This window comes from Anomaloglossus baeobatrachus, chromosome 6 (assembly GCF_048569485.1).
Source record: "Anomaloglossus baeobatrachus isolate aAnoBae1 chromosome 6, aAnoBae1.hap1, whole genome shotgun sequence".
Lineage (NCBI taxonomy): Eukaryota > Metazoa > Chordata > Amphibia > Anura > Aromobatidae > Anomaloglossus > Anomaloglossus baeobatrachus.
The window spans coordinates 313,040,854-313,065,779 of record NC_134358.1 but is presented as its reverse complement, the minus strand read 5'-3'; the positions used below and the strand labels follow the sequence as shown (position 1 = coordinate 313,065,779).

The following is a 24,926-nucleotide window of genomic DNA, read 5'->3' as shown; positions in this document are numbered from 1 at the left end:
GAATCCCACACCATTTTTTAAAATAATTTAAATAAATATCTATAATATCTAATTAATGCTTCAATTTTGGGGCAGCTACAGGCTGCTATTTACAGGATGGGAGGGGCCAAATAACCATGCGCTCTTCCTCCATGATAATAGCAGTCACCAGCTGTCATCTTTACCTTGGATGGTTATAAAAATAGGGTGGAATTCATGTTGTTTTTTTATTATTAATTTCAATAATTTTTAAAAATGGCATGGCATTCCTTCTAATTTTGATAACCAGCAAAGGTAAAGCTGACAGTTGAGGGTTTCAGCCTGCAGTTGTCTGTTTTAACTGTGCATATTATCAAAAATAGGGGGGACTACACATAATTTATTTATTATAGTTCACAGAAGCATATAGGCAACCTCCTCATGCAAAAAAGCTTCCTAATTGGCTGCACTGCAGCCTTTTAATAACTTTTATTGAAATATAAACAGTACCCTAACCGAAACTTGGACAAAGACTTTTTTAAAAGTCCATGTTCGAGTTCAAGATCCACATAACTGGTGTTGGGTAATCCCTGAACTTTACAGTGCAAGTTCACTGCTGTTATTTTATAACATCTCCTTGCTTGTGGTGCTGTAAAGGTTAGGCACCCTTTCCTGTCTGACTGCTGGCTGTAACAGCCAATCTACATCTCCTTGCTTGTGGTGCTGTAAGAGTTAAGCACCCTTTCCTGCCTGGCTTCTGGCTGCAGCTTCCAATCTCAGGTTCAGCTCTTTGGGATAATTCCCCTTCCCTATTTAAGTCATGTCATTTCATCATATGATGCCCATGATAGAAACTGAATCGTAGTGGTGAGTCTAGTGATCTCGTCGGCCTATACACTAGCCATAGTGAGTGGACGGATAGCTGAAGGTCTAAGGTATCCAACTCGATGACAGGTTGCAAGAACCTGTATAGGGACACTAGGGAGCTAAGGAGTCAGCGTGAGGTGAGTTCTGGAGGTGTCCCATTACCCCTTTCCCCAGCGGCAGAGACCTCCATTGTAGCGCGACCCCTGTGTTCCTTGTCTGTTGTAACATCATCTGGGGATTTGCCAGGTACTAGGTAAACCCTGGTAGTCCCGTGCATGACAATGACGTTATATATTTTGCTAACAGCTAAATCAAAATAAAATAAATAATGGGCAAAACAAAATACAATAAGGGTACCAAGGTATTACCCTTATTCATGTGTCAGATTGATCAGTGAACCCAAAACTTCTAGTATTGTAAGATATACAGTACATGTCAGAAATAGAAAAGCTCTCTAACCTGATGTACAGAATGGAGATGCAGAGATCACTGGTGTCTCTGTGATGATAAATACCAAGTTAAGCTGCATTTGCATATATTTTTTAGTCTCCATTATTATTTTCCTTATAGTATGAACCAGTAACACTTGAGCTATTGTAAAACTACAACTTTTAGCATTTTTAGGTTGTTTCTGTAAAAATTACAGGGCTGTAAACTAAATATCTCTTTGCATAAACTGCAAGTATTAATTCTATATATTTCAGTTTTGTCCAATGATGTGTCACTTATTGGTTTGCTTTGTGTAGTTTTGAAAAAAAATCACTGTCTTCTCTGCAGCAGATGTAGCAGTTCTCTGAATGCTAAGCTCTATATCTCCCTGCCCACATCACTGATTAATAACTATCTATTCTCACTGAACCTTGGTAGAAATCTACTAATCAGTGGTGGGGATGGAGTTACACAGAGCAAGAGGTCTACATGGCCCCAGACAACTTGTCCTCTAGTGATAATCTCCTGCCGATAAAATATTGATTTTCTAGAAACTAAAACAAGTAGTGCTGGAAGTGACTTATTGCTGGAATCATTATCTCTGTCCCTAGATCATGTTGCTCTAAGATTAAACAGTAAAAACCTGCTGACAGATTTCAGCTATTAGGATATTAGAAGTAGTTATATTATGGCTCTGTTTGTGTATATATTTGTGTTTCTTCAGATATTTTGTCATACCATGCCTGATGAAGAGACCTGAGATGTCTCCAAACTTGCTTTGCTTTGTAACACCATTTTATTTTAGTTAGCCATTAAAAGGTATCACAACTGCAAAATTATAATTTTGTTTCTCTTACTGAGAAAAATCAATCATTTTTCAACTGCTAACATGGTACCCAAACTTTTTCTCTTGTAACTATTATGGTTCTGTAATGGGAGCCATCTTTATCCACACGTACACATATCATCCTTTTAAAATTCCCAGTGGATGTTGCTATTGTATTTCTATCAATATTCTAAAGGCCCAGTCACACACATGACTTACCAGCGATCCCGAAAACGATGCGACCTGATAGGGATCGCAGGTAAGTCGCTGGGAGGTCGCTGGTGAGATGTCACACAGCCAGATCTTACCAGCGATGCAGGAACAATACAGGTCGCAGTAACGACCTGTATAACGATCTCAGCAGTCACTGTGACCCTGTCACACAGTGTCAAACAGTGATGTGTCCTGCCCAGCAGGACATCGCCTTTGAATAAAATGGCCTGGACCATTCTGCAACGACTAGAGATCTCACAGCAGGGGCCTGATCGCTGGTAGGGGTCACACACAACGAGATCGCTAACGGGATCACTACTACGTCACAAAAACCGTGACTCAGCTGCGATCTCGCTAGCGATCTCGTTATGTGTGACAGTACCTTAAGCTGTAGACACTTATCATTTAAATTCTTATTTCTTCATTATGGGTTTCCACTGTCTGTAAAAATTGTTGACTATCTGAGGTTTTTGCACAAGATGTCCAGGAAATAAAATCAACTAGTCTCCCTGAGTTTTACTATAAATATTCACATTTTGTTAAGAAGCGTTGTAAATTTCACAGAAATATTAGATACCTATACTTTTAATCCAACTATTTAAAATCATTATCTAAAGTATTTATCTTGTTGCCAATATTAAATAATGGGTGAAATAAAGTAGACATCAAAGAATTAAGTACAATTAAGAAACAAACATTGTGGTGTATAAGAACTTCTGTTTATTTTTGTACAGAGAATAGAATAGGATAAAGTGAAGCAGACAGGCGTCACCTGTCTTTGCAGATAATTTATGTGGTTTTATGCAACATGCTTGTTCTTGTGACTTGAGAAAAAGAGTTTGCTTTATCCTTGTCGAGAACTGAAAAGAGGATATATGTGTTATTCTTTCTTTCAAACAAATACCCCCAACAACTTCCTGTGTTTATCACATTACCACTCACCATTTTGAGATAACTTTTAGAAGAAACATGGGAAGGCATGTAATTTTTATTCACATAAAAACACTTAATGAAATGTAATATCACACTTTAATCTCCCGAAGCTCCTTTATAATTGGAAGACTTAAATTATGTCTGCATTCTGTGAGAGTATTGTCATGGTGTCAGCGCTAGTAAGGTGGTCTGCAAAACACAAAAAGAACTAATCTAGTCCCTCTAGTAGTTGTTGCTTTTATGCGGCTTCTCCAGATAATCATGTAAATATATGATAATTAGAGAATAAGTTATGGTCTAAGATGGTATGAGAGGATTAATATCGGGAGAACTTAAAAAAAGGGGGGAAAAAAAGAAAAAACAAATGGGAATCATATTGCAGTAATTGTTTTACTTGTTTGTAAAGATATGAGTTTTGTAGAATTTTTTTTCAATAATATATAATATTAAATTTGAACATTCACAAGCCTTAGTGTATTTTCACATGCAACACATGAGATGCAGACATTTTTTGTGACTAAAAATCTATTCTTTCCATGGGCAAGGTTAGTTTGATTATTTTGGCATAGATTTCTACAAACCATATACAGATTAATGTGACAGAATTTTCTGCATCATATCTGCCATATTTATCATTTAAAAAAGGTCAGTTTCAAACAAACCTAGTCTGACAATGGGTTTAGTAACAGAAGTTAATTGCATCATAGGGGCTCTTTTCTACTTGCATACTGCTTCCGATGCAAGAGCATGGGAAGTGATATGCTAATGACTCTCTGCTGTGGGTGTCAGCCTAGGGTCATGCGATTGTGATGCGATCTTGCGATCGCATCACAGGAGCGGAGAAGATGGAGGGAGCACTTTTTCCCCATCTCCTCCACTGCCTGTCTCTGAGTGCATCACACTGCAGTCACATAGCACGCTCCCATAGGCTTGCATGGGGGTGCGCAAGCTGAGACTCGCTGCAAAATGCAGCATGGTACGATTGCACCGAGAGCACGATTTGTGTCGAGAAATAACAGGAAAGAAGAAACAGCCTCATTGATTAACACTAGTGCTAATCCAATCCGATCTTTTATCGGATTGCACTAGCACATGAAAATCGCAGGTGGAAAAGAGCCCTACGAGCATTGATACTCTCAGCTCAGATTAGTAAAACTGTTGGAAGGCAGTAACACTTGTAACATGAGGGCAAAAGTATGTCCATGTATTGCTACCTTTGAAACTAGAGTATATATATATATATATATATATATATATATATATATATAGTGTTTACAAGAAGTATTCATGCCTCACGAACCTTTAAATATTTTTTCACATTACACCCTCAAACTTATGTGTATTCATTTGGGATTTTATGTGATTTACCAAAAAAAGTATTAAGAATTTCTTAAGTGAAAAGGAAATCTGAAAATTGTGATGTGCATTAGTATTCAGCCTTCTATAGTAGTATGGTACCCACAGAAAAATCCTGACTGACCAATTGCCTCCAGAAGTCATATAATTAGTAAATTGAGTACATTTGTATGTAATTTATTCTCAGTATAACTACCGCTGTTCTGTGAAGGCCTCAGAGGTTTATTTTTGAACATTAGGGATCAAATAGCATCATGAAAATCAATGAACAAGCTAGACAGGTCAGGGATAAAGTTGTGGAGAAAAGTAAAGCATGGTACTATTAAAATAAAATAGCCAAAGCTCTGAACACCTCACAGAGAACTGTTCAATATATCATCCATAAAAGGAAGACGAATGACACCACTACAAACCTACCATGACATGGACTTAAACCTACACTTAAATTCCAAATAAGGAGAAAACTAATAAGAAAAGCAGCCAAGAGGCCCATGGTCACTCTGTAGGAGCTGCAGAGATCCAGAGCCAAAGTGGGAGAATCTGAGTTTCAGGGATAAAGCCATTTTTGAAAGCAAGTCATAAGAAATCTGTTTTTCAATATGCACAAAGCTATATAGGGCACACAACTAGCATGTGGAAGAAAGTGCTTTGGTCAGATGAAAACAAAGCAGGTTTCTTTGGACTAAATGAAAATGTTATGTGCGACAGAAAACTAACACTGCACATCACTCTGAAAACACCATCCCCACCGTCATACATGGTGGTGGCAGCAGCATACTTTGGAATGCTTTTTTTCAGCAGTGGCAGGGAAAATGGTTAGAGTTGATGTGAGGATGGCTGACTCTAAATACATTGCAATCCTGGAGGAAACCCTATTAGAAGCTGCAAATGACTTGAGACTGGCATGTAGGTCTTCCAGTAGGAAAACGACCCTAAACACCCTGTCAGAGCTACAATGGAATGGTTTAGATCATAGCATATTCATGTGTCAAGACCTAAATCCTATCGAGAATCTGTTGCAAGATTTGAAAATTACTTTTTACGGATGTTATTCATTCAGTCTCAGTGAGCTAGAGCTATTTTGCTAAAAGGAATAGCCAAATGTTTCAGGCTATAGATATTCAAACATCGTAGAGACATATCCCAAAATGCTCGTAGGAGAAAATGCTGCAAAAGGTGGGCTGAATATAAATACACGTCACAACTGTTATTTTTAAAATATTTAGAAAAACGTATGATTTCCTTTACACAAATACTTGCTATTTATCACGATTATCAAAATATCAAGAGGTATGAATACTTTTTAAAGGCACTGTATATATATATGCAAAAAACTCAATATACTAAAATATAATAAATGACTTTACAGGCAAGAGTACTATTTAATTTTTACAGAAAGAAAAAAGCTTTTCAGCTCACCCTTTCCCTTTTATTAGTTAATTTTTCAGTTTACATACTGTATGTTTAACTTTGTTCCTCATTGGACATGGAGCATCTCAAAATTTGAAATGCTTGACATGTTTGATGTGCTCCTTTGATTTAACTATACATCTGTAATGCCTAATTCAATGATTGGATCAGAAATGTTGTCATTTAGTTTTTCCGGGTGAGAGGGTATTTAAAGCTCATCTTAATATGAGCCATTATGTCAAGAGATGAGCAAACCTAATGTTTGGTGTTTGACTTTTGGGCTGAACACTCACTTTACAAAGAAAACAAAGTTCATGTTCGTAGTTTTAGTGCTTTACATATGCTGACCACTTGCGCGAGCATTGCTGTGCTCAGGTACGCTCGTTGCTCAGCCCAGTGTGAGTCACTTGCAGTGTTTGAACAGTTCACAATGGAGGTAACAACAGCATGATCAAATGTAGTGTGCACCAAAAAAACAAAAACAAATGGAGAAAACCCTACCCACCCTCCCCTGGAAGTGTTCTGTATATGGCTGGCTGCATGTGGCGGAGACCTGAATTGTCAATTTTTCCCACTGGCCTGTGCTTCTATTCCTTATGCTATTGGCATTTCTAATCTCCATGACAACAATGACGTGATGGTAACGCCCACTTCCTGCTTTTGCCCTTTGCAGTCATGCGTCTCTATACTGGCCTGTGGCTGCAGCTCCCCTGTGATCAGCGTCCTCAGCTCTCATAACAACAAAGACGTGCACTTCCGGACTCCCTCCCCGTGGCCATGTGCCTCCACACCGGTATGTGATTTCCCCACATGATTGTATGGGGGATATAAGTGCCTTACTTTGTGTATTATACTCACCCCTGATGAAGCCACCTGAGCGTGGCGACACACGTTGGGTCACCTAGCCTCCATCCCCAGCCTGTCACTGACCTTACAGCCTTCTGCCCTTGTTAAGGGTAACAGCAATCTCTGCATGCCCTAATCTGGGAGTTCTCACCTTGGGTATAGTATTTACAGACCGTGGGATGCCTCTGGCCTGTCTACCTCACCACACTATAGGTTCTTTATACTACTTTGTAGTGGATTGGGTTCCCCTATTCAGGGTGATTTATCTCATAACTATTGTGATGTTCCATTATTATATGGTGGTTATTTGAGGCCATTATCATCTCCCCTGTCAGACATATATGTATACATGTGTTTTCTGCTGTTACATTCTGTTATTTATCACTGGGGTCTATATTGTATAATTGTATTGTCCATTTTAAATATTACTTATGGCATTAATGTCCTATATTGGGGCTTTAGGGGGCTTTCTGTTTCATTTTAAATGGTTTTAACCTTGTTTGTTGTGCTTGGCACTTAATAAAGTTTCATATTTTAAGATATATCTAATTCAGGTGTGCACATGTTTACATGCGGAGCTTTTTCCTTCTCTTTATATGCATTTACCTGTCTGTGTGATGTGCTACCCGTGATTATTATTGATAGTACTTTAGTGCACCCCATTTCAAATTCACTGAATTGTCAATCAATGACTTCCATTGAGGTTAAAGTCAAAGCCAAACTGATGGAGGATCAGTTTGGCTGCACCCACCGAACCGAACTTCCATGGGTTTGCTCATTTCTAATTATGTCTATGATTAAGAACCTTCAGGGTTCGAAATGCGTAGATTGGATCTCTATATATTTTTAACATGTTTCTAATTTTGATGTGAACTAATGAAAGGATGGTTTTATCCATTTTTTACCAATGGAATTTTTAATTTTTACAGAATTTACATAAAAGTTTTAAGACTAAAATAAAGGAGGAAATTCATTATTACTTTGACTATAGTTTTCTGATGGATTAAATGTCATAAATGTGTGCACAACACATATATGCAACACTTTTTCTGACTTTTGGTGCTTTTATGCTGGCCTCACCATTTTCGTAAAATGGTGCTTGCGCACCTCTGCCAACCCTGGTAGCTGTTGCATATTCCACATTCTAATGCATGGACAGTCCAAATACACACCAAATTAATTAACCTTCTTACATCACTTGATGAATTTTTGTATTTTACTCCATCGAGTTAACTTTTAATCAAGACTAGTTTATGATAATTAAGGATCAGTCAGAATTTATTTTTACCATAGTCTTACATGGTTCTAATGCTACCAGCATCATATCACAAAATTTGATTATTATTAAAGGGGTGGTTCACCCATATTTTTTATTGTCTAGATCGATATTATATTGAGAAACAATGTTTCTCTCAAATACCTTGTGTTGTCAATAGTGCCTGTGAGAAGCGCTATTGCAGACCGCTGCTCCCCGTCCAGTGACGTACCCGTCCAATGCTGCCACGTCACATCCGTGCGGCCGGCTACAGTCTTCCAGACCCTGAGCTGTGAGCGGTGTTTCACTGCTGTCACAGCCCATTTGCTCCCCCCTCCTCCACCCTCCTCCCTCCTAGCACAGCACGGCGCGTCTCCTGCTCCTCCCTCCCTCCTCCCTCCTTGCAGAACGCTGCAAGCAAGAGACGTGCTGTGAGGGAGGAGGGAGGAGGAGCAGGGAGCAGATGGGCTCAGATTGCAGCCGGCTGCACGGATGTGACGAGGCAGCATTGGACGGGTACGTCACTGGACGGGGAGCAGCGGTCTGCAATAGCGCCTCTCACAGGCACTATTGACAACATAAGGTATTTGAGAGAAACATTGTTTCTCAATATAATATCGATCTAGACAATAAAAAATATGGGTGAACTACCCCTTTAATTCAAGTAAAAGAATATATTTTAAGAAAGCTGTTCATTTTGTAAGTGCTTATCAAAACTTCATAATGGGTTGTTTTGCTGGCAAAATGATGTTTTTGCTTGATCACCATTTTGTTCTTTCTTGCATGCCTGCCAAGGGTGCTCAAAATAATCTTCCATTCCTCTTGTGAACAATTAAGGAGATCTTATCTGAATTAATTGTAAATGATCGTTCAATTGACCTGGTCCCATATTGCTGAAAGTAAACAATACATCATTACATATGATAGCCAGTTACAGTATTTTTATGCAGAACTGGACAGTTTTGGCAAATTAGTAATTCTAAGTATTTTATTTTATACATTTGGCTATGATGCACTCAAGTAACTTTGCCACCAAATAAGTCTGGGAGTATTGCTATGTTACAGTGTTATTTTTTACTGATGTTATTTATTCTATGGGAGAATAGATTTGTGATATGATGAAGCAATTTTTTCTTTTTTTTCTTGTGGATTTTTATAGAAGGCAACAAAAATAAAATTCAGCAAATGGGATTCACGTTTTCCAAAATTTAATAACAATCTGTAAATTCTTATGTTTTTGCCTAAAGATGGTTGTCAAAATGCAAATAAAATAAACTCCACTAACAATATCCATGTTTCATTGATTCATCATTTGGTTCCATACCATCACTGCAGAAAGCCCACATTTTCCTTTACCTACCTGAGATTACATCAGTTATTTTAATCTATTGTACTGCAGTAGCTGGGAAAGCATTTTTCTAGCCTTTCTAGTGTTTTGGACTCAAAAGTAGTGATGGGCGTACCCCCAATGTTAGGGATCGGGAAACTCGCCCAAACTTCTTGTTAAGTCCGAGTCCGGGGCCGGAGATAACTTGAACTTGTGTGTGAACGCCGAGATTGCACTTTGCAGTTATGGGATGAGGCGGGGGGGGGACGGTAATGTAAAGAATATAGTTAATAATAAACAATTTCATTATACTGACTGGTCCCGCCGCTCGTCCTGCAGACCCGCTGACTTCTCGCCGCTTCTCCTTCCGTGTCCGATCATTAACTTTTGGCGGTATTCACTGCACTGTTCGTCACTCGGCATTCTTTGTTTTTTTTCGGCTTTGTTCACGGTGACGTCAGGGTTCACCTGAGCCCTTGATTTAGTCATGGATTCAATTGAACTTTGACTGTCAGTGTCAGCCTGCTTCTGTAGAAATGCCTCTCTGTACAGAGCGATAAAGCAGAGGTGACATTGCTCTCCCTGTGGACTACGTCAGACTAAGGATTTTTTTATAATAAAGATGGAGTCTCTAAATGTTTTTTGTTTTATTTCTAATAATTTTTTTTATGTTTTGTGTTTATTTTTTTACTGTTCACTAGAAATTCATGGTGACCATGTCTAATTCGGCGTGACACCATGAATTTCGGGCTTAGTACCAGCTGAGAATACAAAGCTGGTATTAACCCCTTTATTACCCAGTGTGCCAAAGCCATCATCGCCGCTGGGTGAGCTGGGTAAAGTGCCTGGAAATGGTGCTAAGAAACAATGCGCCATTTCCAGGGGTGGCTGCAGCCTGTGGTTTTTAGCCTGGGGGCCCAAAACACTTGGGCCTTACCATGCTGAGAATCCAAGCCTGGTTTTACCTGACTGAATATATGGCGGGAGCCCACACATTTTTTTTAATTATTTTTTTAAATAATTAAAAAAAAAATCATGGGCTTCCCTGTATTTTGTTTGCCAGCCAAGGAAATGATGTCATACCTGGAGATAGACCATACATTCTGGCATCTTCCTTTGTTCAAGTCCAGAGTGTATGATCTTCCCCCGGGTTAGTGGGTGTAAGCAGCTGAGCAAGACTACATGGCTGTGTGCAGTTTCTGGCACAAACGAATGTATGGGCTGGTTTCAGGTTGCTCCAACAGGAAATCACAGATACCCATTCTCTATGCCGGTGTCTGTGATTTCCTGACATCACAGTACTGTAAAATAAATAAATCATTAAAAAAATGACACAGTGCTACTTTTGATTCTCAGATAAAGTGGACGGCTACGGGCTGTCACCCCCATTCCTGGCTTTACCCTGGCTGGCAATCAAAATTCAGAGAAGCCCAATCTTGTTTTTAATTATTTAAATAAATATTTTTTTAAAAAAAAATTGCATAGGCTCCCGCCATATTTTGATGGCCAGCCAGGTAAAACCAGGCATCGGGGGGCTGGAAACCTCAGTGAAGGGTGGCCCAAGCTGTGTTGGCCTCCCCGCTGTGAATTGTAGCCCTCAGCCGCCCCAGAAAATGGCACATTCATAGAAGCGCTTTTTGTGGTGCTTTACCAGGCTCGTCTAGCGGCCCTGATGGTTGTGGCATGCTGTGTAATAATGGGGTTAGGGACAGCTTTGTATTATCAGCTGGTACTAAGCCCATAATTCATGGTGTCATGCTAAATTAGACATGGCCACCCTGAATTTCTAGTAAACAGTAAAAAAAAACACAAAACATATTTTTTTTTTTATTAGAAATAAAACAAAAAACTATTTAGAGACTCAATCTTTATTATAAAAAATCTTTAGTCCGACATAGTCCACAGGGAGAGCAGTGCCAGTTCTGCTTCATTGCTCTGTACAGACAAGCATCTATACAGAGCGAGAAGCACGGTGAGGGTTTGGTTCCACTTGCGCAGAGCTTTTGATGCAAGAGCATCGTAAGCGATATGCTAATGACCCTCTGCTGCGATCTTGCAATTGCATCACAGCAGTGGAGAAGGGGCAACACTTTCTCCCCATGTCCTCCACTGTCTGTCTCTTCATACAGTGCAGACCAAAAGTTTGGACACACCTTCTCATCTCTAGAACAACTGTTAAGAGGAGAATTGGTGCAGCAGGCCTTCATGGTAAAATAGCTGCTAGGAAACCACTGCTAAGGACAGGCAACAAGCAGAAGAGACTTGTTCAGGCTAAAGAACACAAGGAATGGACATTAGACCAGTGGAAATCTGTGCTTTGGTTTGATGAGTCCAAATTTGAGATCTTTGCATCCAACCACCGTGTCTTTGTAAAAAAGGTGAACGGATGGACGCTACATGGATGGTCCCCACCATGAAGCATGGAGAAGGAGGTGTGATGGTGTGGGGGTGCTTTGCTGGTGACACCTTTTGGGATTTATTCAAAATTGAAGGCATACAGAACCAGCATGCCTACCACAGCATCTTGCAGTGACATGCTATTCTATCTGGTTTGCAATTAGTTGGACCATCATTTATATTTCAACAGGACAATGACCCCAAACACACCTCCAGGCTGTGTAAGGGCTATTTGACTAAGAAGGAGAGTGATGGGGTGCTACGCCAGATGACCTGGTCTCCACAGTCACCAGACCTGAACCCAATCAAAATGGTTTGGGGTGAGCTGGACCGCAGAGTGAAGGCAAAAGGGCCAACAAGTGCTAAGCATCTCTGGGAACTCCTTCAAGACTGTTGGAAAACCATTTCCGGTGACTACCTCTTGAAGCCTATCAAGAGAATGCCAAGAGTGTGCAAAGTAGTAATGAAAGCAAAAGGTGGCTACTTTGAAGAACCTAGAATATAAGACATATTTTCAGTTGTTTCACACTTTTTAAGTATTTTATTCCACATGTTTTAATTATTAGTTTTGATGCCTTCAATGTGAATCTACAATTTTCAGAGTCCTGAAAATAAATAAAACTGTTTGAATGAGAAGGTGTGTCCAAACGTTTGGTCTGTACTGTATATCGCACTGCACTTGGATTACATGCGAGTGCAGTATGATGTTTCACACACTCCCAGTGTTGTATGGGGGTGCGTGAGTCGAGACTCGCTCCCAAACAGTGTGCTGCGATTCATTCCGCATGCCACTATAGCATTAGAAATCAATCGCAGATGGACACTGCCCCTTAGTTTTGCACTAGAGTGAGAGCAATCTGATGTTTTATCGGATTGCACTTGCCTGTGCAACGCAAGTGAAACCGTACCTTGACAGTGATAGTCAAAGTTCATTCGAGTCAACGGCTAAGCCATGGAATCGGGTGAACCCTGATGTCACCGCAAACACAGCTGAAAAAAGCCGAAGACTGCCTATTGACGAGCAGTGCAGTGAATATCACTGGAAGTTAATGATCAGACCCGGAAGCAGAACCGTCCAGGAGATAGCGGGTCTGCAGCACCTTTAAGTATAATCATAATGTTTTTTAATAATGTGCTTTTTTTTACAGCTCCTGGACCTGAACTGGACCCAAACTGTATCATGTATTTTCCCAGGAAAACCCGTGTTCGGGACCTTGTGCACGAGCACTGTGTTCGGTATGGGTCCAGAACTTTACAGTTCGGGTTCTCCCATCACTACTCAGGAGCATTGGAAACTTGTAGAGGAGTTAAGAGCTCACTGAGCATGCACTGGCTGGGACTAGTGATATGTAGGTGGGTGGACGTGGGAAATTTCAGGACCCAGAAGTAGGTAACTCGATAACAGAAGAAGTAGAAGTGTGAACAGTGTCAGGGAGCCATGTCCTGATCTGGCACATCGTAGTACATATGCCTGTTTGGCTGATATTAGGGATGCAGGCCCAGGACTAGGATAACTACAGCAGGATGTTGCTCCTAGTAACCAAGAAAATAACTGCTGTAGGAAAAAGGAAGATAGGCATGCAGCAAAAGCCAGGTAGATCTTGGTGGTCGGGGACTCAGTAACTAGATGGACAGACAGGATTGAAGATAAGTCATGGCTGGGTCTTCCAGCAACACAATGACAAGAAACACACAGTAAGGGCAACTAAAGAGTGGCTCTGTAAGAAGCATTTCAATGTCCTTAAGTGGCCTAGCCAGTCTCCAGACCTGAACTCTATAGATAATCTTTGGAGGGAGCTGAAACTCAATGTTGTCCAGTGACAGCCCAAAAACCTGAAGGATCTGGAGAAGATCTATATGGAGTAGTTGGCCAAAATCCTTGCTACAGTGTATGCAAACTCAGTCAAGAACGATATGAAATATCTGACCTCTGTAATTGCAAACAAAAGTTTCTGTATCAAATTCTATTTTTCTAAATAAAAAGCAAATTAATTATTTTAAAATCATACAATATGATTTCTGATTTTTTTTTATTCTGTCTTTTACAGTTGAAGTGTACCTATGATTAAAAATTGCAGACCTTTCTATTCTTTGCAGGTGGTGTGATGATGTGGGCCCCGAGCGTATGGAGGAACCACACATCAGGTAGCGGGATTAAAGCACACCGGAGCAATTTAACAGTCCATATGGTTTATTAACAGCTCCATAAACATACCAGGTCACATAACACAAAATATGCCATTCCTTGGCTTTCTCAGCAAAGACCAACACACATCGTAAAGTCAACACTGTTGGATTTCCCACACAGGTCTTTCTGACCTTTGTCAGTATTCAGACTCTGGTTTCAATCCTGTTTACCTTTCTCTGAAGGTAGATAGTGTCCTTACCAGATTCCCCCTGGCTCCAGTCAGGCTTTACACATGGATTTTCCAGCTCATACCTTCTCCAGAAGGTCTCCTTAGCAGAGCAAACACCCAGCTTCTGCTCTCACACTCTGAAGCACACACACTCTCCTGTTTTAGAAACACATGATTGCTTTACCCTTGGAGCCACACCCACAGGTGGTAGGGAGTGTTTAATCAGCCACACATACCCTTCCCAGCAAACAACCATGACTCTGCATGTATTGCAATCCATACAACCACAAGTCCCAGCCAACTTCACATTGCAGAGTACTAACGCTTCTGCAAAACATACCGGCCATTAACAATGCAGCCGGTTGATGCCTCACAGTGGTAAAACTTGCCAAATCGGCAGTGCATTAAATATTTATTTTCCTCACTATATATATATATATATATATATATATATATATCTCGTATATATATCACAAAAGTGAATGCAACCCTCACATTTTTGTAAATATTTTATTATATCTTTTCATATCACAACCCTGAAATTATGACACTTTGATACAATGTAAAGTAGTCAGTGTACAGCTTGTATAGTAGTGTAAATTTGGTGTGCTTTCTAAATAACTCAATCGCTGGCAACAAAATTAAGTACACCCCTAAGTGAAAATGGTCAAATTGTGCTCAATTAGCCATTTTCCCTCCCCAGTTTTAAGTGACTCATTAGTTTTTCAAGGACTCACATGTGAATGGGGAACAGGTGTGTTAAATTTGGTTTTAGCACTCACAAAACCCTCTCATACTGGTCACAGGAAATTCAATGTAGCACATCATGGCAAAAAATTCTCTGAAGATCTGAAAAAAAATAATTTTTTGCTGCTGCGGCATTGGGCCAAGACCATACAGTGATTTAACAAGACAGGTTCCACTCAGAACAGTCCTTGCCATGGTTTATCAAAGACATTGAGTGCACATGCTCAGCATCATATTCAAAGGTTGTCTTTTCAAAACAGATGTATTAGTACTGCAAACATTGCTGCAGAGGTTACAGGGGTGGGGCTGAACCTGTCAGTGCTTAGACCAAATGCTGTACACTGCACCAAATTGGTCTGCATGAATGTCATCCCAGAAGGAAGCCTCTTCTAAAGATGATGTACAAGAAAGCTCACAAACAGTTTGCTGAAGGCAAACAGATTAAGGCCATGGATGGCTATGGATTATTGGAACCATGTCCTGTGGTTTGATAAAAACAAGATAAACTTATTTGGTTCAGATAGTATAAAGTGTGTGGCATCAACCAGGTGGGAAGTTCAAAGACAAGTGTGTCTCACCTAAAGTAAAGCATGGTGCTGGGAGTGTCATGGTTTTGGGCTGCATGAGTGTTGCCAGCTGTGATGAACTAGAGTTCATTGAGGAAACCATGAATTCCAACATGAATTGTGAGATACTAAAGCAGAGCATGATCCTCTCCCTTCGGAAACTGGGCCGCAGGGCAATATTCTAACATGATATGACCCCCAAAACACTTCCAAAAGGACAACTGCCTTGCTAAAGAAACTGATGTAAAGGTAGAAGACTGTCTAAGCATGCCTCCAGACCTAAACTCTATTGAGAATCTATGGTGCAACCTCAAACAGAAGGTGCAGGAGTGCCAGATGTCTAACATCCACCAGGTCTTTGATAGTCATGGAGGAGCGGAACAGGATTCCAGTGGCTCCTCTGAAGCTCTAGTGAACTCCATGCTTAAGAGAGTTAAAGCAGTATTTAAAAAATATGGTGGCCATACAAAATGTTCACACTATGTGAAAAGTTTGGACATTTTCACTAAGAGGTATACTCACTTTTGTTGCCAGCAGTTTTGATATTAATGGCTGTGTGTTGACTTATTTCGAGGGCACACCAAATTTACACTGTTATGCAAGCTGTACACTGACTACTTTACATTGTTTTAAGTATCAAAACTTCAGTGTTGCTGCATGAAAAAATATAATAAAATATGTCCAAAAATATGAGGTGTGCACTCTCTTTTCTGATATACTGTGTATATAATATATATATATATATATATATATATATATATATATATATATATATATATATATATATATATATCTTTAAGCAGGTGTTGAAAACATGATACAAAGTAAGAATGTTTTCAGAGATAGATGTGTTTATAGTCAATTTTTGTTAATCAAAAATGCTATATGAATTAACCAAAGAGAATTCTAAATCAAAAATGGTTTGATCACCGATTTCTTTTAAAACAGAATGACAGCATCAATTCTTCTAAGCTTCTATGTACACTTGTACACAGTTTTGAAGGAACCTGGAAGGTGGGTGGCTATAAAAATCTTGAAGAATTAACCTCAAATATTTTGTGGTTTCTTTAGGCTTTTGCAAAACCTTCCATCTCTTCATGAAATTGACAATGTTGAGAACATAACTCTGTGAGGGCTATATTATATTATCTATAGGGTGCTTTACATGTTGCAACATCGCTAACGATATATCGTCGGGGTCATGTCGTTAGTGACGCACATCCGGCGTCGTTAGCGACATCGCAGCGTGACACCAAGGAGCGACAATCAACGATCACAAAAACGCAGCGTGTAAAGCACCCTTATGTCTCCCTATTTATATGGAAGATAATTCTTAATGATATTGGTTGTATGCTTGGGGTCATTCTCCTGCTGTGAAATAATTTGGAGTCAATCAGATGACTCTTATGGTTTTTCATGACACATAAGTATCTGCCTGTATTTCACATATTTCTCAGCATTTTATTTAGGTGTGCATCTAATTTTCTGTTTGGGTCAAACTTTTAGCCAGTAATGCCCAATTTGTTGAATTTTATATATATATTTTTAATTTGATGGAAAATTACAACATGGTGCATTTGAGTATAAAGTGCTCTGTGGCGTTTTAACAATGTGTTAGGTTTCTAGTTTCAGAAAATATATAGTTATGTTTTTTGTTTTTTTGTGTTTTTTTTTTTCAATTTGCTTGTATTTGCAAATGTCAATAGTTTAATAATTATTCTAGCTTCCAGAGGACCTAACAGTCAAAAAAAGACCCTGGCAGTGAAAATATTAAATAAGAAATTAACAACCAAAACATATTGCATATTTAAGGTATAAAAATTAAAATAAAACAGTCTATCAAATTGTCATCATAAAGTGATACATTAAATAAATAGATAAAACAGATGTTCAGGCAATGGTTTTATGGCATAGACCAGCAGTAACTGGCACTGGTGAGATAGACACAAGAGTTTATTGTCTGTGTATTGACGCTCTTTGTCTGTATCACTAATGTCAGTTAATTCTGATTTCAATACCTTCATTTTTGGGGTACATATATTACATTGTTCAACTTGTATCATTTTTTGAGGAAGGGATTACATAAAGACAACAATTCCATTATTTTTCATTGAATATTCTATAAGCCATTTACCTTTAGGCTGGGGCCACACGGGCACTACTGCGATCCACTTGCATGAGACTCGGCTCGTGCTGGCAGTACAGCAGAGCCGAGTGTCATGCCTGTGTCCTTGCAACTGAGGTCCGTTCGTGCGAGCAGACCTCAGCTGCGGGGGGCGGGCTGGCTCTCAGGAGGGGAGGGAGGGATTTCTCTCCCTCTCTCCTGCGTAGCCGGCTATTGCCATTCTCGCACTGCACTAGCAGTACACCGGTGTACCGCGAGTGCAGTGCGATTTTTCTCTCGCCCCATTCACTTGAATGGGTGCGAGAGAAAGAGACTCAGCTTACAATCGCAGCATGCTGCGATTGTTTTCTCAGTCCGATTAGGGCTGAGAAAATAATCGCCCATGTGTGCTGACACACAGGCTAGAATTGGTCCGAGGGGAATGCGATGTTTTATCGCACTCCACTCGCACTGTTTTTCTCGCCTTGTGGCTTAGCCCTTACTCATCAGATCTTGAGAGTTAAGGCTAAGCCACACGGCGAGAAAATCGGTGCGAGTGGAGTGCGATAAAACATCGCATTCCCCTCGGACCAATTCTAGCCTGTGTGTCAGCACACATGGGTGATTATTTTCTCAGCCCTAATCGGACTGAGAAAACAATCGCAGCATGCTGCGATTGTAATCCGAGACTCTTTCTCTCGCACCCATTCAAGTGAATGGGGCGAGAGAAAAATCACACTGCACTCGCGGTACACCGGTGTACTGCCAGTGCAATGCGAGAATGGCTATAGCTGACTACGCAGGAGAGAGGGAGAGAAATCCCTCCCTCCCCTCCTGAGTGCCGGCCCGCCCCCCGCAGCTGAGGTCTGCTCGCACGAACGGACCTCAGTTGCAAGGACACAAGCATGAGACTCGGCTCTGCTGTACTGCCAGCACGAGCCGAGTCTCATGCAAGGGGATCGCAGTAGTGCCCGTGTGGCCCCAGCCTTAGGCCAGGGCCACACGGGGACTAATGCGATTTTTTTCCAGAGAGCTGTGCGAGAGCAGTGCTAGTGTAATGCTAGTTGTACTGCGATTGTTCTGCGAGTGCAATGCGAGTGTGCGTTTTTTTTCTCACATGCATTCCGTATGCATTGCGTTTTTTTTCTCACGAAACAGTGCTGATGTTTAGGTCCAACCCTATAGTCCACCCCTCTCCACACCCCCTGCACAAGGAATCCTTCCAGAGCTCATGCAGAAGTGACCGGTCTTTCTGTATTGTCCTTTTGCCAGAATGAGCTACAACTTGCAGTTCAACCAGACAGAGCGTGTCCTCTACCATTGGCTATTATCTCGGCGCTTTGGTTCGAGGTACCCAATATTTCAGCGTCGCCGATTCTGGGTACATCCTCTAGTCCAACAACGGGCTAAAAGAGGACACTTTGAGCGCATGTACCGTGCGCTCAGGCGTCATCCAATTAAGTTTTTTTCCTACTGCTGCATGACAATGGAAACATTTGACCGTCTGTTGGAGGACTTGCGACCAGGAATCACATACCGAAATACCAACATACGGAAATGTATTTCGCCAGAGGAGCGACTTCTGCTGACACTCAGGTAACTAATGTTATATTTTGTTTGTGAAATGTAAGTCAGTTGTAAGACTATGTGCCCACGGGCGCTCGTATCTGCAGATGTATCCGCAGGTACGAGCGCATGTTTCCCGCAGCTGCCCGCCGGCATCCGCAGCTATTTTTAGCTGTGGGATTCCAGCGGTATAGCTGTGGGAAACATGCGGACCTTCATGCGGCTTACCTGCGGACGTCCCGGCCTCTATCTCCATAATGGAGGGCCGGGATTTCCGCAGGTAATTCCGCAGGAATAATTGACATGCAGTTATGTGTGGCTGCGGGATATCCGCAACATATTCCGCAGTCACACATTCTGCAACGTGGACACAGACACTCCCCATGTCCCATAGGATAACATGGGGTGTATCTGTACATGCTAAAACCTGCGGATTTATCTGGAAAATCCAGAAAAATCCGCAGGTTTTCCGCAGCAAAATCCACAGAAACAAGCTCCCGTGGGCACATAGCTTTAGAGGAGTCCACATATGCAGCCTGTAGAGCTGTATAGGGACCCAAGAGATAACGTCAGCCATTTTTACCTCTGAATTCAGTGTAATTATTAATTATTGGGCTAGAAAAGGGTCCATATATTTTACAGTGGCTTTTTTCTGTCTATGTCCACCATTGTTCTTTTCAAATACGGTAGAAAAAAAACAACATGGGCAATATATACACTATATAATGAGGCAGGAAGGCAACTGTGGTGTATTGACCTTTCTTGTATTGACAGAGTAAACAATTCATGTGAATTGGACATTGTGCTGCTAGACTCCTAGACTCCTGGAAGGTACATTGGTGCATAACCCCTGTGGTGTTCTTGAATTGAAGATGTTGCCTGTGGCCTTCAGTTATCTAAATTTGTAAATAAAGGCCACGACTCACTAATGCTGGGTTCACACATAGCGACAACGACGTCGTTGTTACGTCACCATTTTCTGTGACGTAACAGCGACCTTGTATGTCGCTGTTATGATCGCTGCTTAGCTGTCAAACACAGTGACGCAGCAGCGATCATAACGTCGCTACATGTGCAGAGAGCAGGGTGCCGCGCACACTGCTTAGCACTGGCTCCCTGCTCTCCTAGCTACAGTACACATCGGGTTAATTAACCCGATGTGTTCTGCAGCTACATGTGCAGAGAGCAGGGAGCCGGCAGCACAGGCAGCGTGAGAGCTGCGGAGGCTGGTAACGCAGGTAAATATCGGGTAACCACCTTGGTTACCCGATGTTTACCCTGGTTACAGCTTACCGCAGCTGCCAGATGCCGGCTCCTGCTCTCTGCTCGCTTCATTTCGTCGTTCTCTCGCTGTCACACACAGCGATGTGTGCTTATCAGCGGGAGAGCAACAATAAAAAAACGAACCAGGGCTGTGTGTAACGAGCAGCGATCTCACAGCAGGGGCCAGATCGCTGCTCAGTGTCACACACAGTGAGATCGCTAATGAGGTCACTGCTGCGTCACAAAAACCGTGACTCAGCAGCGATCTCGCTGTGTGTGAAGCATCCCTAAGCGACATCGCTAGCGATATCGCTGCTGAGTCACGTTTTTTGTGACACAACAGCGATCTTGCTAGTGATGTCGCTGTGTGTGACATCCAGCAATGACCTGTCCCCTGCTGTGAGGTCGCCGGTCGTTGCTGAATGTCCTGGACCATTTTTGGTCGTTGCTCTCCTGCTGTGAAGCACACATCGCTGTGTTTGACAGCGAGAGAGCAACGATCTGAATGTGCAGGGAGCAGAGAGCCGGGTTCTGCGGATGCTGGTAACCAAGGTACACATCGGGTAACCAAGCAAAGGCTTTGGTTGGTTACCCGATATTTACCTTGGTTACAAGCGTCTGCAGCTTCTAGAAGCCGGCTCCCTGCACACATAGCCAAGGTACACATTGGATAACTATAAGCAAAGCGCTTTGCTTAGTAACCCGATGTGTACTATGGTTACCAAGCACAGCGTCGTTACACGGTTCGCTGGTGGCTGATCTCTGATCGCTATGGAGATCTGCCTATTTGACAGCTCACCAGCGACCATGTAGCGATGCTTCAGTGATCCCTGCCAGGTCAGATCGCTGGTGGGATCGCTGGAGCGTCGTTAAGTGTGACGGTACCTTAACCCCTGTTTGTAATATAAGTCATTGTTCATGAGATAAACATCATGTTGTCAGGCCAAATGTAGTAGAAACTTAACCTCAGGACTGTTGATATGAAGACTTTTCATGTATGCAAGGACACCATCCACAAAAAGAATTAATTGTGTACAGTAGTGCAGCTACAGATATGAGTATAGTAGTACCATATATGTTCTAAATAAACGTTTGATTATTTACTTGTTTTTAGCTTTCACTGTGTATTCTCTATAATTTTCATCCCTAGGTTCCTCTCCACCGGCCTATCATATGCTGGCCTCCATCTTGAATTCCTGCTTGGCAAGTCCACAATTTCAGCTATCGTTCGTGCAACCTGTACTGAAATTTGGAACAGACTCCATTGATCCGTGATGCCAGAGCCGAAGAAACAGGACTGGGAGCGGATAGCAAGCGGGTTTATGGAAAAATGCCAGTTTCCAAACTGTATAGGTGCCCTTGACGGTAAACATATCAGTATCAAGAAGCCGGCAAACTCAGGGACCCAATACTTCAATTATAAAGAATATTGTTCCGTTGTACTCTTGGGCTTGGTGGACAGCACATACAAATTTATAATTGTTGATATTTGGGCCTTTGGAAGAACGGGAGATTCCCGCATCTTTAATTCTTCCATAATGGGTAGGCGGCTTAAAGACAACGATTTGGATGTCCCACCCCCATGTCCCCTACCTGGTTCCAGTGGAGAGAGTGTCCCATATGTTGTGGTTGGAGATGAGGCCTTTCAACTTACACGACAAGTAATGAGGCCCTTTCCTCGCCGTTCTCTTGACCACCACCGCCGTGTGTTCAATTACCGGCTATCACGTGCCAGGCGTATTGTCGAGTGCGCCTTTGGATTTCTAGTGTCAAAATGGAGGGTCCTGTTGTCAGCCCTCCAAATGAATGTCGAAAGTGTCGATTCCGTTGTAAAGGCTTGTGTCATCCTACACAACTACACACGCATCCACGACTGTACAGAGGATACTGAGGATGACATTGCACCTAATCAGGCAAGAGTTCCAGATCTGCCCAGTAGGAGACCACATCGGGAAACATCAGGCATTCAAGTGTGGGACATGTTTGTATCTTATTTTGTATCACCAGAGGGATCAGTTCCCTGGCAAGATTCATATTCCTCGTAATCATAACTTTTTTTTGTTATGATGCCAGATGTAAAAAAAAAAAAAAAAATGGAACAATGTTTTTAGTTATGTTTGTGTTAATTTACAAAGAAGGATGTAAAAAATAAATGTGTTCGAACAATTTTGTTGTTATGTTGGTGCATTTATTTTTTTTTGGGGGGGAAGACACAATTAATAACACACCTTAACATACATTACTTTTTATTGTTGCATACATACACATTTATGTATAACCATCCCATATTAAAATCATATGGGATTTCTCTTATTAAAACCCAACATAGGTAAACATTAATAACATTATAGTCATATGGCCTTTTTACAATTTGACCCAACATAGGTAAACATTAATTCCATATTATAGTCATATGGCCTTTTTAAAATTTTGAACCAACATAGGCAAACATTAAAACAACCCATATTGTAGTCATATGGGATTTCAAAGGGAACCTGTCCAATATGTACCCCCAACCATGAGCTGTTCAGGGTGCATATTGCTAATGCCTGCCGTCCCTGTATCTAGTAGCATAGATAAAGAGATTAGAAACAGTATTTTTAATGATCTTTTATTGTATGCTAATGAGTGTGGGGACTAGTCCCAAGAGCATTATTTCCACTAGCTAGGTGTACTAACATGCTAATGGTGATGCCTCTGTGGGTGTACTAACTTGCTAATGAATATGCAGCGTCATGATCTCTCACGTCTATGCCCTGCGATCATGGCCAACGCTGGATTTCGACTCAGTGCGCATGACCCCGGAGTTTGGGTCATGCACACTATGAAGCCGTGTGTACATGTCCTGGCTTGAAACTGAAGCAGTGCGTATGATACAAACTGTGGGGTCATGCACACTGAGCGAAATCCAGTGTCATGCAGCGATCGCAGCAGAGGTGAATGCGATAATCCTGTGATGCTGCACATTCATTAACATGTTAGCCCACCCACAGGGGCATACTTACATGCTAAGGTGGCCAACTAGCAAGGGAAGTAACACCCTGGGGACTAGTCCCAGAGATCATTAGCATACGATAAAAGATCTTTAGAAATACAGACCCCTTTATCTATGCTAGTGTATACAGTACAGGGACAGTTGCGCAGGGATTAGCAATATGCACCCAGAACTGTGCATGTTTCTGGGTGCATATTGGACCTGACAGGTCTCCTATAACCCAACAAGAGGCAAACATTTAAACAACCTATATTTTTCTCATATGGGATTTCTCTTTAGTAACCCAACATGGGCAAACATTAACAACCCATATTATTGTCATATGGGTTTTTGCTTTAGTAACACAACATAGGCAAACATAACCATATTAAAGGGAACCAATCATCAGGATTTTCGTGTATAAGCTGCAGCCAGTGCAGTACTGGCACTATCATGCACAGTGTGTACATACCATTGGGGTGCAGCTCGGGTGTTTAGGCAGTGAAATTCATCTTTATAAAGTTTGAAATTTCGTGCACTTTTTGATTGACGTGTGCACCTCTGCAGATAATGTCCGGGCGGATTATGCAGGAGTTCCCCTCCCCCCCACCAGCCTGTTCCTCCCTCTCTCCTGATGTCCGGGCGGGTTATGCACGTGTTCCCCGCCCCCCCGCGCTGCATGTTCCTCCCTCCCTCTGGCTGTATGTAAATATCTAATCTTCAGAAACATGGCACCGGAGTGGGCCTCTGCGCATAGCGCTTATCTCCGGCGCCATGTTTCTGAAGCCCCCGCATTACACAACTTGGTGTCTGAGAGGGCGGAGCCACAGCAATGTCACACCGGCTGGTGTGTTGGCCCGGTGTCCTGGGGCGGCACGATACAGGAGCAGCAGGTAATCGCGTCCTCCGATCACCTGTTCTGCAGTCCTGTTGTGATCGCACTCGCTCCTGCGGTTACACCGGGATCTGAAGGAGCGAGGGCGCATGCGCCGCCCTCTAACACCAAGCTGTGTGATGCGGGCTTCAGAAACATGGCGCCGGAGATAAGCGCTATGCGCAGAGGCCCACTCCGGCGCCATGTTTCTGAAGATTAGATATTTACATACAGCCAGAGGGAGGGAGGGAGGAACAGGCGGTGCGGGGGGGCGGGGAACACGTGCATAACCCGCCCGGACATCAGGAGAGAGGGAGGAACAGGCTGGTGGGGAGGCGGGGAACTCCTGCATAACCCGCCCGGACATTATCTGCAGAGGTGCACACGTCAATCAAAAAGTGCACGAAATTTCAAACTTTATAAAGATGAATTTCACTGCCTAAACACCCGAGCTGCCCCCTGATGGTATGTACACACTGTGCATGATAGTGCCAGTACTGCACTGGCTGCAGCTTATACACTAAAATCCTGATGATTGGTTCCCTTTAAAGTCATATGGTTCGTGCACAAAATAGGTAAACATACCCTAATGGAATGTGACACCAGATCTGACCTATGTAAACTATATGGGAAGACATACAATGCTGAAAAATTCTGC

The 24,926-nt window shown here is 41.8% G+C and overlaps 1 pseudogene; it reads left to right on the top strand.

The window, feature by feature from the left end:
- The first annotated feature begins 15,754 nt into the window (after positions 1-15,754).
- Positions 15,755-24,926, top strand: part of LOC142243908 (uncharacterized) — a 44,680-nt pseudogene continuing 35,508 nt past the window's right edge.